Here is a 21653-nt window from a genome sequence, read left to right on the forward strand (position 1 = left end):
AGAACATAGGATTCACCCCTGGAAAAACAATCCTTGCAAACATTTTCTGCAAATACTGAGTAGCCTACTGAGGGAGCACAGCCTGGAATTCAGCGAGGACTTTATCCAGAAAATGCACACACAGGATTCTAGTCTGAATAACAAGAGTCATTGTGGACTTACAGCTTGAAAAACTTGGGACAATCAGGTGGGACAGCTTGGCCAACCCAGCCCGAGTAAAGACAGAAAACAGGCTCCTGTAGGAGAGAGCTTCAGTGGGAAAAAGTGAGTTACAAAACAGCAGCTCTTCCAAGAGCTATAAACTGGAAAATGCCCATCCGGCTACACTCTTTGCAGGAGTCTCGAGGTGTTAAAAAGATCATTATAGAATGGAGGCAAATTTAGACTCTGTAATCAACCAAATGACAACAAAAATAGGTGACAGTAAAGCCCATCCCCCCCAGCCCAGCATGATGGAGGAGACAAAAGCAAGGGACTTCCAGGCCAGCAGAGAGTCAAAGTGTTGCAACCACCGAACAGACTCGAGACGAAATGCTGCCACCCTGCTGATTAAATCAATGAGCTCCTGGCCTCCTTCATCTAATAGCAGGAACAGCAAAGCAGGGTGCAACTAGTAGTAAGTATTCAAAAAATTGTTACTATGCCTTTGAATCTGGTCTAAAAGGCCCAAGGGAGGGCCCAGGTGCACAACTGATGCCACAATATTGAGGCCACAAAGTTGTTGACAATCAAAACCTGTCCTCCCAAGGAGAGTCTGGGAAGGAGCCATTTCTGCAGGCAGCCTTACACTCTCTCCTTGGCCCCCTCCCAGTTCCTTGACATATGTTGTTCAGATCCAGAATTACCTCCCCAAAACCTTAATCCCAGAGGAGCCACATTGCAATTGTTGGGGCAACAAAGGTGGACAGCTACACTGCCAAGAGCCCAGTAAGATCAAATTGCTCTTAGCCGAGTTAATGCGGGCAGAAGATGCCTGTTAATGCACTTGTAAACAAGCACAAAGTGCCAGTACGTCACTGTCAGATGTTTTAAAGACTGAGATATCACCAGCATAGGCTGGCAGATGAACTGGAAAGCATCCGCTACCCCTGGCACAGAAAGGCTAGGCTTCTGAGGAGGTGCAGGAATGACACCAAACAAAGAGCATACAACATCCCAGACAGAAGACACCACTGATGAATGCTTCTGCAAAATGGGAAGCAGCAGCTACGGCCCCCATTAATCTTCAGGACACTAAAAATGTTATGGTACAATAAAGAAATATTTGAAAAGAACACTGGCCCAATCCCAAAAGCTTCTGATGTTTCTAAAAGAAAACCGTGGTTAATATTATCAAGGGCTTTCTCTTGGTCTATTGAAATAAGTCCCACATTCAGATTACAAAGTTTGCTAACAGTAAAAACAAAGTATCAAATGTACAGGAGTACAATGTTTGCTTAGGGTTTATCAGAGTCCAGACAGTGCTTCTGTCTGTTAGCTAAAGCCCTGGATAAAATCTTATAAGGAGAACAAAGGAGAGAAAAAGGTCTCCAGTTCTGTAAGTCACAGAAGTCCCCTGTTTTTCACGGGGACAGCTCTTTCTCCTGAATATTCACCAGCAACAATTGAAAAAAAGTCAGGACTGGTAAGATGCCAGAACTGTCTGTAAAATTCAGATGGCAGTCCATCGATACCTGTTGCTGAACTGCAACAGAGAATTCCTGCGGTGACAGTGAGTATCCAGGCACAACTGTTCCTCACCAGTCAGACAGGGTACTTCCTGGTGCAGCTCCTCCATTGCCAGCACATCACAGGCCTCAGGAAAGTACAGAATGCTATAAAAAAGAAATAGCTGCTTTCTGGATCTCAGCAGAGTCAGTCAAATAATCTGCAGATGGTCCACAGACTTTTTCTCCAATGTGAAAAAGAACTTGTGGGAGTGTCAGTTTCATTAAGTTGAGTAAAATGGGCCTGAGTCAGGGCTCCTTGCACCTTCTCTTCCAAGAAGCACCTCAGTGAAGGTTTGGTGAATCTGTATCAGGCTTTCCACATCAAGTTTTGCTAGAAAGGCCCAAGATGTTTTGTTCCATGGCACTCATGGCCTGATGCATGGATTGTGCAGCAGCCTGTGTATACTGCTGGCAGAACAGTTGAATCTGGACTTTTCCGACAACCTACCATTATCTCAGGGATTCATATAGGGGCCATTGTGCTGCCAACATTCCCAAAACATAGCAACACCTGGGTAAAATTCAAGTCCTGTAATAATTTGGTGTTAAAACACCAGTGGAAAGCATGGGTGGGAAGAGAAGAGACACACTGACAGAGACATAATGATGATATGACAAGTGAGTGGGAGACATGGAAAACCAAAAAACATATTCACATTAGTCTTCATGGTATAAAAGTGTTCCAAGCTAGATCATGAGTTCTTGTAGGAAGTACTGCACCACAGTAAGGTGAGAACCTCCAAACATCTATTAACCCAAAGGTCTGCACGAGACAATGCAGTTCCCTGGCTTCTCATGTTTCCTGTCTAACATATAATCTACAGTGCAATTGAAAACCCCTCCCAGGACAATAGCGGTATCAGGGTCATAGCCAAGCATGGCCTGGGCAAATGTCTGCAGAAAGGAGACATGATCTTACCTCAGTAAAAAGATTAAACACAATACTGCCAATACGTGTCCACCTGTTGGAGCTAGCCTAGCACAATCTCCTTCAGCTACCCCAGAGGAGCCTTGGCTCAAGAGAGCTTCTCCTTCCCATTCCTTAAACTGTTCCCCTAGTTATCAGGTCTGAGTGTGTTTCTTGCAGAGGACAACATCCGCCATTTTGTCTGAGAAATTCAAAGTGTTGTGCCCCTTTATGACCATCCCGACATCCATTAATATTGAGAAAGCCAGAGCCGAGGGGCACTTAGAGACAAGAAAGAGACTGCCAAGCCAGCAGAGAGAAACAATGGAAAGTGGAAACACATTGAACAAAATGAATCATGGGGAGACCTACATATCCTGAACAATCCCCACATGCTTCCTCCTCTTGCTCAACAATTCTGGGAACTATAGAACCACCACCTGTTTTCTCCCAGAGCTGCTCAGTAATTGCTGGGAACTCCCTGTTTTTAAGCCCTTACGCCACCCTTGACATGACTGATAGGTCTGGAGGGGCAGGGCCAGCCTTGCTTATGGAAACTCTTTAGCTCCTTCATCACCTGCGTGGGGTTTATGCACCCCATCACACTTGTATTTTTCTATGTCAAATAGTTTAAACTAGAAATGGCCTGAGATGGCAATGTTCAGATCCAGACTAAATTTAAGCTAAGGTTCATGGCCAAATCTTGGATCCAGTTAAGGTGCTAAAATCTGGAGCACCATTCTGCTGACATTTAGCCCCAAATGGAAAAATATATTTATCAGCTGATGTTGTGAGATTTCCACCATCCTGAATCATTGAAACCCCGCAAGATCAGCTGTGCTCACAACATTTTAGCTGTGTCTAAACTGGAACCAGAAAATACTGGTAAACAACTTACTGGTAGAGCAAAATCAGAGGTGTATGTTCAGATCTGGGAAACCAGATCTAACCCCCACATTATTCTGAAATCTGAAGGACTTTAGATTGAAGATTCTGGTTTTGGTCTGTCCCTAGTTTAAAGAAGTCTTAAAAGATCATTGTTGTGTATGTTATCAATTACATAACAAAAGCAATGGATTAGTGGAGTTAAGTGTTGGTAGGATTTTTTAAAGATGAGTGTCAAAGGCCCAATTCCATTTCAGCTACGCAGAAACAATTCCCCTTGACTTCACTGTGGTTTGTACCCATGGAACTGAGGACAAGAGTGGGCCAAAGGGTTTTGAAGGGCACACTGTGAAATTGGTTCTCAGGCTTTTCTAAGCTGAGTTTGACTCGACTATCACATAACAGATGATTGCCAAACCCAGTATTATGCTCACCTGTATTTGAGACTAGAACTGAGCCAGTGTTTCCATTATAAGCATGGGACACAAATACTCATTAGTGATGCACTTATTTATTACTCTTGCACCAGAGAATGAACTCTTGCAAAACCTTGTGCTTGTGTAACACAAATTTATGTACCCTTTTGCGGTCATATTATCTAACTATTGCTTTTATGGTTCAGATCATGGACTATTAATTCAAGCAGTAAAATAAGCAGTCATTTCTTGTTGCCATAGCAAAAGTAACCCAAAAAAATAGTTGCTGGGGAAACCATACTGAGGATATACACAATCTATAACCTTTGATATATGACTTTAAGACCACAATGATACAAAATGTGACCATATCCTGCCTAGATTTATATGTCTGAGACTGATGAAACCTTACTTATAAATAAAAAAGACAGCAGTTCCTACTGAGTGTGGAGAGACAGCTTTTACACCTATCTATCTATCTATCTATCTATCTATCTATCTATCTATCTATCTATCTATCTATCTATCTATCTATCTATCTAATAAAAACACCTATTTCTCCAGAGTGGAGCAATAGTTTTGGGGAAAAAGGATTCATATCATAACTGGAGGAAAGATCAACAATCATCATGTTGACACCTGTTGCTGTATTAGCCCGAGTAAAACACTGTGCTGCTGTAGCTTATGTTGTGTCAGCATTTTAATAATTGGTAGTCCATATTTCCAAATGTGAGTTAAAGCCCATGGGCTAAATTCACCCTGCTGGTGCAGGGTGTGTTTTCACCTGCATCCCTCAGTGATTTACTGCTGGAGGAGGGCAGATGTTTATACTAGGCCCTCCCTGGTTGTTTATCAGGGAAAAGCACCTTTCTTTTGCAACAGAGGCTTTCCAAGTAATGTACTGAATAACTGGCACCTTCTTTTTAGATTGCAATGGTCAACTGTAGGCAGTGGGAGAAGCAGGACTTATACTGATGCAGTGGAGGAGGGGAATCTATACTTTGGGGCCTGCATCTGTGGGTTATGCTGGCAGAAGCTGGGACTGATTTTATTCCTCTAGATATGTTTTAAAATGCTGAATTATTCCACTTAGAAAACTGGTTTCTCCATATATGCATCTGTAAGCAGGATTTTTAGTAGGCTGAGTTATGGTGCATGTGCAGATTTGTCAACTTAAGGTTCCATAAGTACAGTCTGGAACAGCTCCGAATTGTCTCAATGAGCGATGGATTAAAAATTCCCCAGGTACAGTGTATGAAGTGACATGATCAGCCTGAATGGTTCTGTTAAAGCTATTCTGGTTTATTGTGTCAGTGATCCACAGATAATAGGTCTCTGGGGGACTTCTGAATCAGGTCTTTCAATTCATGCTGCTCTAAATTGCCAAATCTAGGCAAACTTTGGCATACCTTGAAACATGTTGAAAGATTTTGAAGTAGTGTCACATAGATGTCTAATGCCCGTATAATGACTTGAAAGGAGAAACACTTAAAAAGCTGCAATAATTTTCAGCATTACCCCTTTACAGTTCTGGATTTTTTTTTTTGAGAACTTGACAGCCAATCTGAACAGTAGCTGCAGTGACAAAAGAAAAATATAGTTTTACATATTTTTAAAGCCTTAAAATATCCTCACAACATTGTGCCAGCCTTCAGGATCTCTGCAGACATGTAAAGTATTATATAACCATGCACTGTTTTCATTCCTCTGCAATACTGGACAAGAGCTTGAATTAAGAGTTAGGAGTACTCGTTCTGAATTTCCAAGCTTTGAAAGGCAAACTCATAAAATTACTTGGAAAGCCTCTGTTGCAAAAGAAAGGTGCTTTTCCCTGATAAACAACCAGGGAGGGCCTAGTATAAACATCTGCCCTCCTCCAGCAGTAAATCACTGAGGGATGCAGGTGAAAACACACCCTGCACCAGCAGGGTGAATTTAGCCCATGGGCTTTAACTCATTCTGATTTTTAAATGACTATTTCACTTATTGATGTATTTATTTTATATCATTTGAAACAAATGGAAAAAGACCAACATTAACTGGCCCAGTTTAATGTAATGATTGGGTATAATGAAAGCAGAGGAAACATAACTTAGGAGTGGGGGGTTCCTTGTCGGTCCTACCTGTTCCTCTGTAGTCCCCTTAAAACCTATAATCCAAACCATATTCCAAAACCCCTTTCTTTAAACCACCCTTCCATTAACTAGGAGACAATGCAGGCAGAAGCCCAGCAGCAGAGTGGGGGCTATCCAGTTTATTGCGCTGAGTGTAGCATGTATGATTACCTGCCTTGTGGGCGGGTGGCATATGTGTGCAGTCGGTGCAAAGAGCTCCTGGCCCTCAGAAACCACGTACGGACTTTGGAGGCCAGGGTGGCGGAACTGGAGGAGCTAAGAGAGGCAGAGAGATATGTTGATGAGGCTTTCTGGGACACTGTAGAATTGTCCCACCGCTGCTCAGATAGCCTTTGTGCTGTTGAGGAGGAAGAAAGGCCCAGGGAAGCAGAGCAGTCAATGGGAGCAGAGGGAAACCGTCCCATAGTTGGGACCCTCCTTCCAGATGGTGCTGGGGTTGCCTCTCGCACTGAGGTTACCTCTCCGGGGGAGGGAACTCCAGTTGCTAGGAAAAGGCAAGTGTTAGTAATGGGAGATTCGATCATTAGAAACATAGATAGCTGGGTTTGTGATGACAGGGAGAACCGTATGGTGACTTGCCTGCCTGGTGTGAAGGTTACAGATCTCTCAAGGCATCTAGACAGACTTATGCGTAGTGCTGGGGAGGAGCCGGTGGTCGTGGTACATGTAGGTACCAATGATATAGGGAAGGGTAGGACAGATGTCCTGGAAGCCAAATTTAGGCTGCTAGGGAAGAGACTCAAATCCAGGACCTCTATGGTGGCATTCTCAGAAATACTCCCAGTTCCACGCTCAGGGTCAGGTAGGCAGGCAGAGCTTCAGAGTCTCAATGCTTGGATAAGACGATGGTGTAGAGAGGAGGGGTTTACGCTCATTAGGAACTGGGGAAACTTTTGGGATAGGGGAAGCCTATACGGGAGAGATGGGCTCCACCTAAACCAAAGTGGAACCAGACTGCTGGCACTAAACATTAAAAAGGTTGTAGAGCAATTTTTAAACTAGGAGATGGGGGAAAGCCGACTGCTGCAGAGGAGCATGTGGATCGGACACAGACTTCTCTTAGGGGAGAGTCTGATGATAGGGAATCTCCAGGTTATAGTCAGGAATAGAGGACGGAAGAGGATAATGTAAGGGCCGGATCAGATGATAAACAGTTACATAAAAAAAGAATCTGGCACATCAGATAAGAGCAGACAAATAAACAGGGACAAGTTTTTAAAGTGCTTGTACACAAATGCTAGAAGTCTAAATAATAAGATGGGTGAACTAGAGTGCCTTGTGATGAAGGAGGATATTGATATAATAGGCATCACAGAAACCAGGTGGACTGAGGACAATCAATGGGACACAATCATTCCAGGGTACAAAATATATCGGAAGGACAGAACAGGTCGTGTAGGGGGAGGAGTGGCACTATATGTGAAAGAAAATGTAGATTCAAATGAAGTAAAAATCTTAAGCGAATCCACATGTTCTATAGAATCGCTATGGATAGAAATTTCATGCTCTAATAAAAATATAACATTAGGGATCTATTATCGACCACCTGACCAGGACAGTAATAGTGATGGTGAAATGCTAAGGGAAATTAGAGAGGCTATCAAAATTAAGAATCCAATAATAGTGGGGGATTTCAATTATCCCCGTATTGACTGGGAACATTTCACTTCAGGACGAAATTCAGAGACAAAATTTCTCGATACTTTAAATGACTGCTTCATGGAGCAGCTGGTACAGGAACCCACAAGGGGAGAGGCAACTCTAGATTTAATCCTGAGTGGAGTGCAGGAGCTGGTTCAAAAGGTAACTATAGCAGAACCGCTTAGAAATAGTGACCATAATACAGTAGCATTCAACATCCCTGTGGGGGGAAGAACACCTCAACAGCCCAACACTGTGGCATTTAATTTCAAAAGAAGGAACTATACAAAAATAAGGGGCTTAGTTAAACAAAAGTTAAAAGGTACAGTGACTAAAATGAAATCCCTGCAAGTTGCGTGGGCCCTTTTTAAAGACACCATAATAGAGGCCCAACTTCAATGTATACCCCAAATTAAGAAATACAGAAAAAGGACTAAAAAAGAGCCACCGTGGCTTAACAAGCAGTGAGAGATAAAAAGACTTCCTTTAAAAAGTGGAAGTCAAATCCTAGTGAGGCAAATAGAAAGGAGCACAAACACTGCCAGCTTAAGTGCAAGAGTGTAATAAGAAAAGCCAAAGAGGAGTTTGAAGAACGGCTAGCCAAAAACTCCAAAGGTAATAACAAAATGTTTTTTAAGTACATCAGAAGCAGGAAGCCTGCTAAACAACCAGTAGGGCCCCTTGGCGACCAAAATACAAAAGGAGCGCTTAAAGACAGTAAAGTCATTGCGGAGAAACTAAATGGATTCTTTGCTTCAGTCTTCACGGCTGAGGATTTTAGGGAGATTCCCAAACCGGAGCCGGCTTTTGTAGGTGACAAATCTGAGGAACTATCACAGATTAAAGTGTCACTAGAGGAGGTTTTGGAATTAATTGATAAACTCAACATTAACAAGTCACCAGGACCAGATGGCATTCACCCAAGAATTCTGAAAGAACTCAAATGTGAAGTTGCGGAACTATTAACTAAAGTTTGTAACCTGTCCTTTAAATCGGTTTCGGTACCCAGTGACTGGAAGTTGGCTAATGTAACGCCAATATTTAAAAAGGGCTCTAGAGGTGATCCTGGCAATTACAGACCGGTAAGTCTAATGTTGGTACCGGGCAAATTAGTCGAAACAATAGTTAAGAATAAAATTATCAGACACATAGAAAAACATAAACTGTTGAGCAATAGTCAACATGGTTTCTGTAAAGGGAAATCACGTCTTACTAATCTATTAGAGTTCTTTGAAGGGATCAACAAACATGTGGACAAGGGGGATCCAGTGGACATAGTGTACTTAGATTTCCAGAAAGCCTTTGACAAGGTCCCTCACCAAAGGCTCTTACGTAAATTAAGCTGTCATGGGATAAAAGGGAAGGTCCTTTCATGGACTGAGAACTGGTTAAAAGACAGGGAACAAAGGGTAGGAATTAATGGTAAATTCTCAGAATGGAGAGGGGTAACTAGTGGTGTTTCTCAGGGGTCAGTCCTAGGACCAATCCTATTCAATTTATTCATAAATGATCTGGAGAAAGGGGTAAACAGTGAAGTGGCAAAGTTTGCAGATGATACTAAACTACTCAAGATAGTTAAGACCAAAGCAGATTGTGAAGAACTTCAAAAAGATCTCACAAAACTAAGTGATTGGGCAACAAAATGGCAAATGAAATTTAATGTGGATAAATGTAAAGTAATGCACATTGGAAAAAATAACCCCAACTATACATACAATACGATGGGGGCTAATTTAGCTACAACGAGTCAGGAAAAAGATCTTGGAGTCATCGTGGATAGTTCTCTGAAGATGTCCATGCAGTGCGCAGAGGCGGTCAAAAAGGCGAACAGGATGTTAGGAATCATTAAAAAGGGGATAGAAAATAAGACAGAGAATATCTTATTGCCCTTATATAAATCCATGGTATGCCCACATCTCAAATTCTGTGTACAGATGTGGTCTCCTCACCTCAAAAAAGACATTCTTAGAAAAGGTTCAGAAAAGGACAACTAAAATGATTAGGGGTTTGGAGAGGGTCCCATACGAGGAAAGATTAAAGAGGCTAGGCCTCTTCAGCTTGGAAAAGAGGAGACTAAAGGGGGATATGATAGAGGTATATAAAATCATGAGTGATGTAGGGAAAGTGGATAAGGAAAAGTTATTTACTTATTCCCATAATACAAGAACTAGGGGGTCACCAAATGAAATTAATAGGTAGCAGGTTTAAAACAAATAAAAGGAAGTTCTTCTTCACACAGTGCACAGTCAACTTGTGGAACTCCTTACCTGAGGAGGTTGTGAAGGCTGGGACTATAACAATATTTAAAAGGGAATTGGATAAATTCATGATGGCCAAGTCCATAAATGGCTATTAGCCAGGAAGGGTAAAGAATGGTGTCCCTAGCCTCTGTTCGTCAGAGGATGGAGATGGATGGCAGGAGAGAGATCACTTGATCATTGCCTGTTGGCTTCACTCCCTCTGGGGAACCTGGCATTGGCCACTGTCGGTAGACAGATACTGGGCTAGATGGACCTTTAGTCTGACCCGATACGGCCGTTCTTGTGTTCTTAAACCAAACAAATTCTCTTAGTAATGGAACTTGGTACCTCTACCACTGAAAAATATTTGAGAGAAAACTTTTATCTTTGTCAGCCCTAGCATTCACCAAAATTACACAGAAGATAATATTGTTATGGAGACATTTCCTCTTTCATGTTTGTGTTCTGTTCAGTTCTTATGCAGGACAAAATCAATGAAAATTGAATTATTCAAAATTTATATATTAAATATATGTATTGCCTACAATAGCCTCATATGTTTTCTTAAACTCAGCTTCATTGTGAGTAAACCTTGGGATTATGAAGATAGTAAGTGTCAGATCTTGCCCTTTGGAAAAAAAAGGTTTGTTTTGAAATATACATTTCAGCATATTGCTGCATGTTTCCACAAATATGGATCTCAGTGCACAGATCTAGCAGTGAGAACATTTTGTCTATTGGCAGATAATCAGTGTGACAGGGAGTACCTGGCCTTTGCAGCTCCGTACAGGAGGCTCCACTGTCCTACTACATCCTGCCCCCAGGGAGCAGCAAAGTGACAGGAAAGGAGAGGTGAATTTGAGTCCTCCATGCATGCCTATAAAGGCCTACCAGAAGCAGCCAATCAGAACTGAGCAGAGTCAGTTAAAAAGAGCTGCAGGGGTTTAGGAAGTTAGTTGCTGCCTGGGCCCAGAGGCAAGGGTGGAAGTGTGAGGGATAGCTGGAGTTTGCTTCTGGCCGAGCTTCATTTAGTTGGAAGTGGGAAAGAGCTTGAACAAATACCTAAGAATCTTAACCCTGAGATAAAGATGAAGCTAAAAAGGGCCAGGCAAGAAGAGGCTGTGGGAACTAGCAGTAGAGGGTTGAGGTAAGTAGTACATGGCTGCTGTTTATGGGGTCCCTGGGTTAGAACCTGGAGCAGTTAGTGAACCTAGGTTCCCTCACAGGTAAAGTAGCATAAACCACAAAAGGGGGCAGGGCTCATTTGGGTGCCTGAACAAAGGGCTGAATTTAAAGGGTCCACAGCTAAGTTGAAGACCCTCTCTAAGCGAATGGACTGTTTTATTTGCTGGACTCTTTAATACACTGGAAGGGTTTCATTTTGACCTTGTGACTTGGCTGAAGAGCCCAGGGACTGAAGACCTGCCAAAGTTGGCTGGAGCCTCCAGCGGGTGATAGGGATGAGAATAGCACTGCAGTACCACAGCCAGATGCTAGGGGCATGCAAGCGGTGAGTGCCCTTGGTAGGGTGGACCAGGTCTGGAGACCCCCTGCTGGAGGCCTCCTGGCCCTGCATCACCCTGCCCCAGAATAGAGCAGTGAGAAGTCCTCCAGGCAGCTTAGAGTGGCTGCAGAGGAGTGGCCAAGCAAAGGGGCTGCTGGTGTGACCAATAAGGGGGCAGAAGGGCTCTATATAAGACAAGCAGCAGAGGAGAGACTGGTAGTTCAGCTGATGTGGGGAGGTGGAGGAGTGAAGATTGGGTGACTGGCTGGCTGGAAGAGCAGCAGTACTGTGGAGAGTTCACTGCAGGCAACACTGAAGCCCAGGGAATGCTGCTGAAGACTGGGTGCGCAGCTGGTGGAAAGAGCAGCAGGACTAGTGGAAAGTGAGTGCAGGCAGGCTGAAGCCCAGGGGGACTGAGCACAGAACCTGGCCATGCCAGTGTAGGTACTGAGATGGGCCCTGGCTGGGTGGTTGAAGAAGGCAGTGACTCTGGGAAAAGCCTTAGAGCTACAGCCCCATACCAAGGCCATGATAAGAACTTGGACTGTATACTGCGGAAGGGGAGACAGTGTGTGTGGCTTAGCCAGAAGGCTCAGCTGCTGAAGACCCACCAAAAAAGCATCTGCTGGGGATGGGGGATGCTCGTGATAGGTGGGTGCCACCTGATATGACAAAACAAAAGGAGGCTCACACCCAACCAAGAAAGGGGGCCATCTGCAAGAAGCGGGTGCTGCCTGTGAAAAAGCTATGATTGCAGTCACTATTGGCCAGAGAAGCGGGTTTCAAGCCCGGTACATGCCCGCATTACAATCAGTCAATAACTAGCTTCATATCTGGAACTCTGTGTTTATTCCAGTCTTCTTGCTTTGGTTTCAAATTATGGATGGCCTCACTAGTCTATAAATTACACTGATCATTGTTGTAAATGAGTTAAATATTTTCTGAAGTACCTTTGTGCTGAAAAACTAAAGTCCCAATAGATAATACTTGCATAGCAGCATAGTGCCCTTTTAATTGTTTTTAACATGAAATACCATAATTCGAGTGCCTTTAAATAATATAGTTCAACAGAGTACTACTCCTCACCAGTACAAACTGAGTGTCATGTTGTTGGGCTGCTAACTTTTGTAAAGCCAATGAAGTGGAAGGCGTGTGTCACACTTGTTTTTCATCTGTGGTGGCACATTGCCTAAGCTGTTCCACACCACCTCTCGCTGGTAAGATGGCACATTCAATTGAAAGTGTCATGCCACAGCTAAACAAGATGCGTGGGAAAGGCTGTGTTAAAATGCATGTCACGAGTTACTTTTTCTCAATGCATAAGCAATTTCTGTCCTATTCAATTATGTGTTAAATTAACAGTCTTCTATAAGAGTTACCAAAACAGAAAACTATTCTCACTTAGTACATCACAGAAATGCAAAGCTTCAAATGATGAGGCCAAATTAATTTTCATGATCAATTTCTTTATGTGGGGAGGAACATTTATTGTTTTAGGTTCAGATTTCAGAAACTGTGTGTAATGGGGTTTACAAACCCCATACCAAGCATAGACAGAAGGGGGAGAAGAGCCACAAGCAGCTGCCAATCATGGAGGCAGGCACTCACCGCTGCATCCACCAGAGAAAACAAGGCCTACTATAAAGGAGAGAGTGCAGAGAAGGATGGAGAGGTAGAAAGGCTTGGACCAGCAGAGAGGCAATGCCTCTGCACCAGGTTGCCTCTCTGGAGCACAGCTAAGAGACATGGGGCATGTCTACACTACAATCTTAAATTGACCTAGGTTAGGGTGACTTACAGCCACTGCAGTAATTACTGATGTCTTTCTGTTGGTAGTGTGCATCCTCACCAGAGCATTTGTGCAGTTTGCTTCTGGGAGCCCAGCTGCCCCCAAGGGCTTCTTGCCTCCGGTGGGAAGAGCTGCACCCAGAGTCTAGTTGGCTGCTCTGCCTTGATGAGGATGAACTGATCAAAATATAGAGAATGTGCAGATAATACAAATCAGGGAAGTATAATCAATTGTTCAGTGTGTCTGTTTTAGCACTGCAGTGTGTTTGCTTCTGGATTTTTTTCTGCAGTTCTGCCTGTACACCACAGACACTCTACGAGCACATATGCAGGTGAGTAACTGATCCTATTGAAGTCAATAGTGACTATGCCTGTAAGCAAAATTAAGCACATGCAGATATTCAAGAATGGCCACACCCATTATTTGTGTATCATGCACCAGCTTTTGGCATTATTTTGGGTTGAATGGCTACAATATCTCTTTTTGAGGATGAGGAAAACTGGAAGATGGAATGGATATATGTGTGGGTTTAAAAGGACTCTAAAGAGGAAAATCCTATTTAAAATACTTTCCCTGTGCTACTAACACCATACAGTACCTAACAAAGTATTAAGACTATTTACAATCAAATTTATTTTACATATATGCATTTGTTTGTATTCTTTCATCTTAGACAAGAATGCTAGCAATATCTTTTTAGTTAGTTTGGTAGTCTGATGCTCAGATTAGCTGACCAGTGAGTAAGTGTAAGGCTTCATTCACTTTTTCTCCCTCTCTGCCTGCTTGCTCACTAGGGATGCACTTCACCCCAGATCCATCTTACTAAAAGGTCTTACTAAGCTTTTTGACAAATAAACAACGGGCACAGTCTAGTTCAGAAGCAGGTCAGTGGGGTAGGCAATGTGTTTTTTTTTTAAACCTTACCCCCCATTTTTTAACACTTAAGGGGTTCCTATAAAGTAAAAAGACCAATCAGGGGCTTTAAAGAAACCCTGCGACTATACACATTGTCTCTTGTATCTTCCTCTAGGCTTTAATCACTGCCAACAAAGTGAGAATTTTTAGTTCTGGTTCTGATGTGAGCTGGTTCTTCATATGACAGGAAGTGGTCAGAGCAGTTAAGTGCAGCTTGGAGCATTTGAATAACTCTTAGGGTACCATTAACCTTTCTGAGACAGCACAGTCTAGTGGACAAAGCGCTGGATGTCAGATACCCCTGAGTTTAAATCCAAATTCTATCACTGAACTATGTGGTATTTAGCATAACCACCTATTTTAAGGAATGCCCCTTATTTTGTGCCTGTCACACATCCTGTTAAATTGTGTGTGTGTGTGTGTGTGTGTGTGTGTGAACCCAGCCCTGGGAGACCTAGGTCCTGCAGGATAGCTCCATTGGGAAGGGACTTGCAGAAGGGAGAATTAGAGGTCCATATAAAACCACAAGTAGTACATTGATACAATTACAGAACACCCCGCCCCCCAGAAGAGTAACCCTAATAAATGAGTGTACCCCAAAGTAACAGGCAAATCCAGTAACAGCAAGGTAAAACTTTGTGTGCTGCACTGGTCCTGTTGACCATGCTTAGACAATCCCTGCTCTAAGGTTAGATTGCTAAAATCAATTTAATTGAAGTTACTGTAAATGCAGTTCATTTAATGAGAGTTATTTGAACTCTGACACTGTTTGAGAAGTGCTCACTCCAGCCCAGTGCGGGAGGAGGAATGCATGGAAATGTCAAAATGACAATTGGCAGGAGGCTGGGTTTGTGGCTGATATAAGAAGGGAACTCAAGAGATTTGGGTTCTCCTCTCGGCTCATCCACAGACGTTCCTATGGATCCTTGCAGAACTTAAAATGAGTGGGATCACAGACCTGCCAAAACAGTTAATCTGAGTCACTGAAGAGGACACTTTAAGCACTGTTATACCAAGTGCCTGGATGTTTGTTTGTTCCATACCTCTGCACTTTTTTCAGATCATTGCAAGTACCGAGTCCTTAACCAAGTCACTGATGATGTCTACACAGCAACTAGACACCCATAGCTGGCCTGTGCTAGCTGGCTCCAGCTGCGGGGCTGTTTCATTGCTTTGTAGACTTCCGGGCTCCATGTTCTAGGAACCTCCCATCCTGCAGGGTCCCAGGACATGGGCCAGCTGCAGGCTTTTCTTTGACTCTCAGCAGTACTAAGCACCCACAGCTTCACTTGAAGTGAATGGGAACTGCAGGTGTCCAGCATTTCTGAGAATCAAGCGCTGAATCTCTCTCTGTCTCAACTTTACAATTTGCTAAATTGGGAGAATACTACTACTTTACCACATCAATATTTGCGAAGTGCTCTGAAATTCTTAAACGGAAGATGCTATAGAAGTGCAAAGAACTAGTATGTTTAATAAATATAGTACTACTTCTGCCATCTAGCCTAGTCTTATGATCTGCTCCCATTACAAGCTTTTTTTAATAACTAGAGCATTTTAAAAATCAGCCTCCCCATCCTCCAGGCTAGAGATCTCTAACTTGGTCTCTCTTTAAAGCCACATTTAATGTAAGAGATATGCATATTTTTGAAAAGAAATTTCCCTGTACTTCCCTCCAGGTACTGATTTGTATTTTATCCCTGACTCAGTTTTAGTTCAGGCCTACAGAAATATTTTTGTGTTGGGGGTGGGAATAGTTCTTGCTGCTATCTCATGCTGATTTTAACTGCTTCAAAATGGAGCCCTCAGGAGAGAATGCATTGGTGATCTCAGCAGTCAGTCAATCTTTTGGTCACATCAGGTTGAAGCAATCAGGCCAAATCAGCATGAGGAAGCAATGTTGAGCCAGACACAAGCCTAAAGGATGAACTGAGGGCTATAAGCCTATGTTGTAAACCTTCTGCCAGGTGGAGCTGGCAGCAGCCAGGACCGGGTTCAATATCTATGGGTTCCTTTCCACCGATACAACACAGAACCCACTCGAGCCCCCACCTGATAATTTGGGAAAATTACACACCACCCGTAGGTGCCTCTAAGAGGAAATATTTCCCCACTCACAAGCACAGAGTCTGAGTGTAGAAAACAAACTTAATGAAAGGAGAGAAGTCACCTGACATTAATTAGGGAAAAAACCACAAGCAGGATTCATAATCCTAAAACTGTGAGCTGGACACCCCATCACACTTGTATTTTTCTATGTCAAATGGTTTAAACTAGAAATGGCCTGAGAAGGCAATGTTCAGATCCAGACAAAATTTAAGCTAAGGTTCATGGCCAAATCTTGGATCCAGTTAAGGTGCTAAAATCTGGAGCACCATTCTGCTGACATTTAGCCCCAAATGGAAAAATATATTTATCAGCTGATGTGAGATTTCCACCATCCTGAATCATCGAAACCCCACGAGATCAGCTGTGCTCACAACATTTTAGCTGTGTCTAAACTGGAACTAGAAAACACTGGTAAACAACTCACTGGTAGAGCAAAATTAGAGGTATATATTCAGATCTGGGAAACCAGATCTAACCCCCACATCATTTTGAAATCTGAAGGACTTTAGATTGAAGATTCTGGTTTTGGTCTGTCCCTAGTTTAAAGAAGTCTTAAAACATCATTGTTGTGTATGTTGTCAATTACATAACAAAAGCAATGGATTAGCGGAGTTAAGTGTACTCACTATACCCCATTCGCAGTGGTTATCCTTGGTTAGTAAGGACCCACGGGTCAGAGGTGCATCTGTGTGAGTTCACCTCCCATCTGGGGAAGAAGGCTAGCTGCTTGTTCTGCTCACTGGTCAACTGTCAGTCACCTTCTGCTGCCACCTGCCTCTCTGCTGTGACCTCTGCACATCAGTCTCCTAGTGACTTTCAGCTCCTTGAAGGCTGGGCAGAAATACTGCCCCACCACAAGTGATTTCAGCTCTCATTTGAGCACATTAACATAATAAAAGGTTCCTAATAAAGCTTATTTAGCTCTATCTTTGAACAGAAGGGAGGAACAGATTAAATCAGAATGGGGATCCTTAGGGAGAATCCACATCTCCTGGCTGGGACACCTGTCCTTATCTGTCTTACTTTCACAGGGGTCTGGCATTCGAGCCACTATTTTTGCAAGTTCCTTTCAGCTTAGGGTGACCCCTCAATTGGGACAAGTTCAGCACAATTCTAGTCCCCTTTAATCATACAATGAAGATAACACTGATAACATTTTGTAACCCAGCACCAGCCAAATTTGAACACTTGGAGCTACACAACTCCTGCCTGCTAGATACCTACACAGGGGAGAGACTTCAGGAGCAAACTACTAGGAAGGTACTAGTACAGTTTGCTCCTGAAGTCTCTCCCCCTCCTGATCTGGCTGTCAGGGGAAAATTCATTCACACCCTACTTACATTTATAATACCAGAGAACTGGAGCGTATTTTGTAGAGATCAACTTGCTGCTTCACTAGATAAGACAATATAAAATCTGTCTTGTTAGGTTCTTATACTGTACCTATCACTATGGTATCTGAGAGATTGTTTGGTCCCTGACAATTATCTAGACTGGAGAAATGGCAGTAAGTCCTGATATAATATATAAGATTACAGAATGTTCATTCTTAAGAATAAAAGGTTGTTCTTGGCCTAGGTTCCTCAGCTCAGGGAGCGATTCATGTGACCTCTGTACACCTTATACAGTATTATAAAGCTGCAGAACTGAGCACTACATTTTCTTTAACATTGAGTTTTTTCCTATAAGCTGTGGAAACGGTATCAGCCAAGTATCTCTAGGCATAGGGCAATTTAGTTTTGCCGTGCAACTGAAGGACAAAGATTTGGAAAAAGTGTTGAGAGACCAATTAAGGAAATATTTTGGTTTTTAAACCCTAAATGTATAATCAAAACTATCTTCCCAGTGCAAAGAAAATGAGGCAAAAAGTGGTGACTAGAATAGATAACCAAATGCTGTAGAAAATGCACAGGAATTTTAAGTGGAAAACAACTTTCCATGCCTGCCTTTGTTTGAATTTTGATGCAAATCTTGGAGTCTTGAAACAGAACAAGATCTTACAATGGGGGCAAATCCCAAACAGAAAGGGCCTTTTAGGGTAGATTAATGAAATGCTGAAGCTATCCTCTTGAAAAATCTAATCTACACAAGATAGTGATGCATTGCTTATAAAATAAAAATAGTGACTGCAGAATAGAATATTCTTTGGTGAGTCACATCTAAGTGGCTGTGGGAGTAGGTCACTGAGGGGAAAATAATCGAAAGAATAGTCTCCTCTTGATGTGTATGTGTTTAACTCCTATCATGATAAAAGGGGATAGATACATACATCAAACGAGAAACTCAGAGCCAAAATCAAAGGTGAATTATAAGGAAGTGCAAATAAGACTCTCTTTTATACTCATGCCCATTTATAGAGGAATTATAGAGAACTCCCATTATTAAAGATAATGGTTAAAAGGGCTATAAACCTTCACTCTTCAAGGAATAAACCAACTTCTAACTGTAGGACAGGTTGTTTCATCTGCTGAAGACAGAATGCTGGACTGATGTTTTGATCTGGTATGGCAGTTCCTATATTTCTGTGTGACATATGCTGTAAAAAGGCATAAATTATAGTGAAAGGCAACCTAACTTGACAAATTCTAGAACCCTCCTGTTAGCTGCTTTTCTTACTTTTCACTCTTACCATCTGGCTCTTTAAACTAGAGCTGGGCAATTTTTTGGGGGGGGCAAATAGTAAATTTGCCAAAAAACAAATTTTGAGGGGCATAGAAACTATTCATGAATTTGGTAAATAGCTTTGGCCAGAAAAATTTGCAACAAAAGTTGCAGAAACATTGAAATGAAATATTTCAGCACTTCCCAAAGAAAACATTTAATTTTGACATTTCAAAATGAAACAGCGTTTTTTGTTTAGAAATTTCACTAAATTGAAGTGGTGGGGAAAAAAAATACCCAAAGTAAAAAATGTCATTCCAGGTCAGATGAAACATTTTGTTCAGTGTGAAAGACAATTTTTTGGTTTTTTGTTTTGTTGAGAAACCTGAGAAACCTAAAAAACCTAAAACCAGCTTTGGTTGAAACAGAACTGAATCTTTTTGGGGATATTGTTAGTTTGGCCCTGGATTGAAAAAATCTATTTGCTCAGCTCTATCTTTAAGTAGCATAGACTACCTGGACCAAATTCAAAGGTGATGTGTCAGTGGCACAGGTGTTAAGTTATACATTAGTAAGCTGGTGTAAATTCAAGTAGTTCTAAGCTAATCTAAGGGAAGAATGGTTAGGTGTAGCAGGCACACTGTGGGTCAAAGAGGCTATGACTGATTTATTGTGTATCTATTCTTCATAACATCAGCTGTACTAGGTGCTTCACAGGTTGCACATAAAAAAAGGCAGAAGGAGATTGCAACCTAAAGGATGGGTTTAAGACCAGTTGTCATAACATATTTCCCAGATTTGGACCTTAGCGTCCAAAATATGGGTGTTAGCATGAAAACCTCCAAGCTTAGTTACCAGCTTGGACCTGGTAAAACTGCCACCACCCAAAAAATTAGAGTGTTTTGGGGCACTCTGGTCCCCCCCAAAACCTTCCCTGGGGACCCCAAAGACCCAAATTCCTTGAGTCTTACAACAAAGGGGAATAAACCATTTCCTCCCCCTTCTCCCTTCCAGGTGTTCCCTCCCTGGGTTCCTGGAGAGATACACAGAAGCAAGCTCCGTGAATCTAAACAGAGAGACTCCACCCTCCCCGTTTCCAGTCCTGGAAACACAAGTAATTCCCTCTTCACCCAGAGGGTATGCAAAGTCAGGCTTAGTAAATCTAACACAAAGAGATTTTCCCCCTGACTTCTTCCTCCCACCAATTCCCTGGTGAGCTGCAGACTCAATTCCCTGGAGTCCCCACTAAAGAAAAACTCCAACAGGTCTTAAAAAGAAAGCTTTATATCAAAAGAAAGAAAAGGACATAAAAATGGTCTCTCTGTATTAGGGTGACAAATACAGGGTCAATTGCTTAAAAGAAATATGAATAAACAGCCTTATCCACAAAGAATACAATTTAACACATTCCAGCAACTACACACATGTAAATACCAAAAAAAAAAAACAATATAAACCTTATTGCCTTACTATTATTGTACTTACAACTTGGAAACAGAAGATTAGAAAGCTGGAGATAGAAAAATAACTCTCATAGCCGAGAGGGTCAGACACAAGGCAAAGAACAAGGAACTCACACCCAAAACTTCCCTCCACCCAGATTTGAAAAAGTCTTGTTTCCTGATTGGTCCTCTGGTCAGGTGTTTCAGGTTACTCCTTTCCAGGTGAAAGAGACATTAACCCTTAGCTATCTGTTTATGACACGCCCCCCAAATTGCAGACAGTGGGGAACCTCACTGGCGGCGATTTCCTCCTAGAACTTTAAAATAAACAGATTAATACAACACATGCACCTTTACATATACCACTAAGTATATAACTAAAAGACTTTTACATTTTAAGAACACTTTTTAACTACTGGATTCTGGGAAACTCTCACGGGAGAGAGCATCAGCTACTTTGTTAGAAGCTCCTGAAATGTGCAGAATTTCAAAATCAAAATCTTGGAGAGCTAAACTCCAACGAAGAAGTTTCTTGTTGTTCCCCTTGGCAGTATGAAGCCACTTTAGCGCAGCATGGTCAGTTTGGAGCTGGAACCGCCATCCCTAAACATATGGGCATAGCTTTTTCAGGACGTACACAATGGCATAGCATTCCTTTTCACTGACTGACCAGTGACTTTCCCTCTCAGACAGTTTCTTGCTGAGAAACACGACAGGATGGAAGTTGTGATCCGTTGCTTCCTGCATGAGAACTGCTCCTATACCACGCTCAGATGCATCCGTGGTTACTAGGAATGGCTTGTCAAAGTCCGGGGCCCTGAGCACAAGGTCAGACATGAGTGTTGCCTTAAGTTGGGTAAAGGCCTTTTGACACTCATCAGTCCACTTAACTGCATTTGGCTGGGTCTTTTTGGTGAGGTCGGTCAGTGGGGCAGCGATTTGGCTGTAGTGTGGTACAAATCACCTGTAGTATCCGGCCAAGCCTAAGAAGGATTGGACCTGTTTCTTTGACTTTGGGACAGGCCACTTTTGGATAACATCCACCTTGGCCTGTAGGGGGTTTATGGTTCCTCGACCCACCTGGTGCCCCAGGTAAGTCACTCTGTTTTGGCCTATTTGACACTTTTTGGCCTTAACAGTTAGTCCGGCCTTCCTGATGCACTCAAAGACCTTTTCCAGGTGTAGTAGTGTTCGGGCCAGGAATCTGAAAAAATGGCCACATCATCGAGGTAGGCAACTGCATATTCGCCCAGTCCTGCTAGTAGACAATCTACCAGCCTCTGGAAGGTGGCGGGTGCATTTTGCAGCCCGAAAGGAAGGACATTAAATTCATACACCCCCGCATGGGTGACGAATGCTG

The sequence above is a fragment of the Gopherus evgoodei genome, chromosome 1 (genome assembly GCF_007399415.2).
Source record: "Gopherus evgoodei ecotype Sinaloan lineage chromosome 1, rGopEvg1_v1.p, whole genome shotgun sequence".
Classification (NCBI taxonomy): Eukaryota; Metazoa; Chordata; order Testudines; family Testudinidae; genus Gopherus; species Gopherus evgoodei.